This window comes from Malaclemys terrapin, chromosome 11 (genome assembly GCF_027887155.1).
Source record: "Malaclemys terrapin pileata isolate rMalTer1 chromosome 11, rMalTer1.hap1, whole genome shotgun sequence".
Taxonomy (NCBI): Eukaryota; Metazoa; Chordata; order Testudines; family Emydidae; genus Malaclemys; species Malaclemys terrapin.
The window spans coordinates 29,756,090-29,760,379 of NC_071515.1; positions in this window are offsets into that span (position 1 = coordinate 29,756,090).

Consider the following 4,290-nt stretch of genomic DNA (forward strand, 5'->3'; position numbering starts at 1 on the left):
TGGAATCTTATCTATACCGCAAATGTAAACACGAACATTTTAAACTTACTTTGGAAATATTATTTTAAAAACCGTTTGAAATATTTTCTTTCATTAACAAGGCAAGGTGTATATTAATCAACTACAAGTGGAATCTTGAAGTTCTTAAAGGAAAACTCTGATCATTTGGTTTGTCTCTATGATCTGAGAAAACCTAAGGCAGGAAGTCTTCTCACAAACAATTACAATATATGATATTTGGCACAAAAATTCAAAATGGCATCTTTACTTTATGCCAAAACCCATTGTCCTTTGGTTATTCTCATTTTAAGTGGCATATACTTCTAAACTCTGGGATTCTCATGCCATATAGTCTTAAGAGGACTCTGTTAAGCATCTTTAAAATTATGAAAGTCCTTTATCCTCTCAGTTACTTGCCACAAAACAATGCATTATAATTCAAAACTAAGTATTTTAGTAAAATGTATGTTTGTATCCTGGTACTCAGACTGGTTTGTTTTTTTAGGGTTACTTATGAGTGCTGCCCTGTAGACACTGATCTATGATTGGCTCTTCAGACAGCATAAATTACTATTCACTGTATATTTAACAAGTGGGCACATGGGGCCTGTTGACATACATTCAATGTGTAGCAGTTCAGAGTGGCATATATATGTTTCAAATTCCATTTCTTCATGGCATCCAATGTAGTGACTTCAATGGAGCTACACTGTTTTACAGCACAGGAGGATGTGCCCCAAAAGCTTATCAAGGATGTCACAGAGACTCACAGATATGTGGCTGGTTGAGATAATGATCCTATACTCACAAATCTGTGCCCTGTTTAGGTTTTTCTGTCTTGAATAGGAAGTGAGGACTTACCGTATTGGGTGTGCTTTCTTAGAAATATGTTTAGGACCCCCCACACACCCACCCACACACACACTGAAACCAGTGTCAAAATATGCCCCTTTGGAAAGTTACCCTGTGCTGGATGCCTCGCGGGAATGAGATTTGTAACATATACTTCCCCCAGTGCACTCTAAGCTGCTACACATCCATTATATGCCAATGGCCCCAAATGCCCACTTGTTGAGTACACTCTGAATGTTACATGGCTCTTTAGGGATTGCTAACAAATATGTGCTCTGACATTTAAAAAAAAAATCATTATACTACAGCTTTCCTGAAGAGGACGGGCTTTCAGATTGATTGTAAAGTGCTGAATGAAATTCTGCTTGCCAAAATGTGTTAGGACATTTTAAAACCTCTGATTAAAATAAAGATATGAACAAACCAAATGATATGAATGAAGACCTTGAACTATAATAAAACTATGTTAACACTTTCTCAGCAGGATTATTTTTAATCCATCCTATCCCTTTCTCTGGGAGAGGAGGCCAGAATGTTTTTGTCAGTGCCACACAGAGAGGATTTCTATGGCCCCTGCCAGCCACTCATGCCCTGACTGTACTGGATGGTCCAAAAAGTGCTAAAAGTGGCCCTGATTGGCTAACATGGCTAGGCAAGCCCATGTCTAAGGGAGGCTTTGTGGACAGGGAACATCTGCCTCCCCCTCAACTTCTGGAGTGACTGTACTGAAGCAGGAGTTATCCACTGATGTGGATAACAGTTGATCATATGGCTACTGTGTATTTGTGATGGATATTTCTTAGGCCTAATCCTGCAATACGTACGGAGACAACTCAGTTAAGTACATATTACCTATTGGGGGCAATAGCTGCAGAATTTTTATATGCCACTTTGCTAAGGGACTCAGTCTTAAAAATGCCCTTGATCGCGCACTTCAGAAAGTGAAGGGCAACAGTATCACCAGGTGTCAAGAGAGTAGCCTTTAGACGTGGTATGGTCTACTTACTGAGTGCTTTTTAGTACAAAGAGATGTAAAATTAGAGATGAACTAAAAGGCTAAGGGCCTGATCCGGAGATGATTGAAGTCAATGGGAGTCAAGCATTGATTTCTAAAGGCTTTGAGTAAGAGTCTGTGTCTTGAGGTCAGGATTCTTCATATCTTCTTGAGGAATTAATGACTTCACTAAACCTGTGATAGAGCAGAGAGCTGTATTCACTGTGCTACATATAGTGTTAGTGATGCCAACTCTTCCAGAAGAAATACAGATTTCTAGAGACAGATCTTGGCAGGTAAGTTAAAGGGGAAAATGACTCTAAAGCAGTAGTGGGCAACCTGCGGCCCATCAGGGTAAGCTGATTGCAGGCTGCAAGACATTGTGTGAACGTTGACCGTCCACAGGCATGGCCCTCCGCAGTTCCCAGTGGCCACAGTTTGCTGTTCCTGGGTAATGGGAGCTGCGGGAAGCAGCGCGTCGCAGGGACATGCTGGCCGCCAATTCCCGCAGTGAACCACGGCCAATGGGAGCCAGGATCAACCGAACCTGCGGACACAGCAGGTAAACAAACCGGCCCGGCCCAGCCCGCCAGGGGCTTTCCCTGAACAAGCAGCAGACCAGCTTTGAAAACCACTGATCTAGACCATCCCTGACAGGTGTTTGTCTAACCTGCTCTTAAAAATCTCCAATGATGGAGATTCCATAACCTTCCTAGGCAATTTATTACAGTGCGCAACCACCCTGACAGTTGGGACGTTTTTTCTTAATGTCCAACCTAAACTGCCCTTACTGCAATTTAAGCCCATTGCTTTTTGTCCTATCCTCAGAGGTTAAGGAGAACAATTTTCTCCCTCCTCCTTGTAACAACCTTTTACATACTTGAAAACTGTTACCATGTCCGCCCTCAGTCTTCTCTTCTCCAGACTAAACAAACCCAATTTTTTCAATCTTCCCTCACAAGTCATGTTTTCTAGACTTTTAATCATTTTTGTTGCTCTTCTCTAGACTTTTTCCAATTTGTCCACATCTTTCCTGAAATGTTGTACCTAGAACTTGACACTATGCCAATTGAGGCCTAATCAGTGCAGAGTAGAGCAATTATTTCTCATGTCTTGCTTACAACTCTGTGACCCCCCAGATCCCTATCTGCAGTACTCCTTCCTAGGTAGTCATTTCCCATTTTGTATGTGTGCAACTGATTGTTCCTTCCTAAGTGGAGTACTTTGCATTTGTCCTTATTGAATTTCATCCTATTTACTTCAGACCATTTCTCCAGTTTGTCCAGATCATTTTGAATTTTAATCCTGTCCCCCAAAGCACTTGCAACTCCTCCCACTTTGGTACCATCCACAAACTTTATAAGTGTACTCTTTGCCATTATCTAAATCATTGATGAAGATATTGAATAGAACTGGACCCAGAACTGATCGCTGCGGGACCCCAGTTGATATGCCCTTCCACCTTGACTGTGAACCACAGATAACTATTCTATGGGAATGGTTTTCCAACCAGTTATGCACCCACCTTATAGTAGCTCCATTTAGGCTGTATTTCCCTAGTTTGTTTATGAGAAGGTCATGTGAGACAGTACCAAAATCTTTACTAAAGTCAAGATGTACCACATCTACTGCTTCCCCCCTATCCAGAAGGCTTGTTACCCTGTCAAAGACAGCTATTAGGTTGGTTTGACATGATTTGTTCTTGAGAAATCCATGCTGACTGTTATTTATCACCATATTATCTTCTAGGTGTTTGCAAATTAAACTATTTGCTCCATTATCTTTCTGGGTACTGAAGTTAAGCTGATTAGTCTGTAATTTCCTGGGTTGTCATATTCCTTTTTATAGATGGGCACTATATTTGCTCTTTTCCAATCCTCTGGAATCTCCTGTCCTCCATTACTTTTAGAAGATAATCGCTAATGGCTCAGATATCTCCTCAGTCAGCTCCTTGAGTATTCTAGGATTATTTTATAAGGCCCTGGTGATTTGAAGACATGTAACTTTTCTAAGTAATTTTTAACTGGTTCATTTTCTCAAAACACATTTTCCCTTTTTTGAATGGGATATTACTCAGATACATTATCAAGTTTTGGCTTTTGCTTCTTTGTTTTTAATTTTCTTCATGAAAAGAGCAACCATCCCACTAGAATTTCACGTCTTCAGTTATAACAAACTACTAAAATATGGTAACATCTAGGAATACCTCTGAATCAGATACTCTAAGCATGCTAAAATCTCAACCTTCGGAAACCCTAAGAGATTTTGTAGACATGTTGTACTAATTGTTCATTGGCAAGCTATTTTGGCAAGACACTCCTATAACTATTTACAATTATTCCTGTCGTTTTGTATAATCTTAGATCAAAATTGTTTTATTGAAATATAATTTTCATATCCCAACATAATTGTTTAAAAAAGGCACCAGCAATGATAACCTCAAA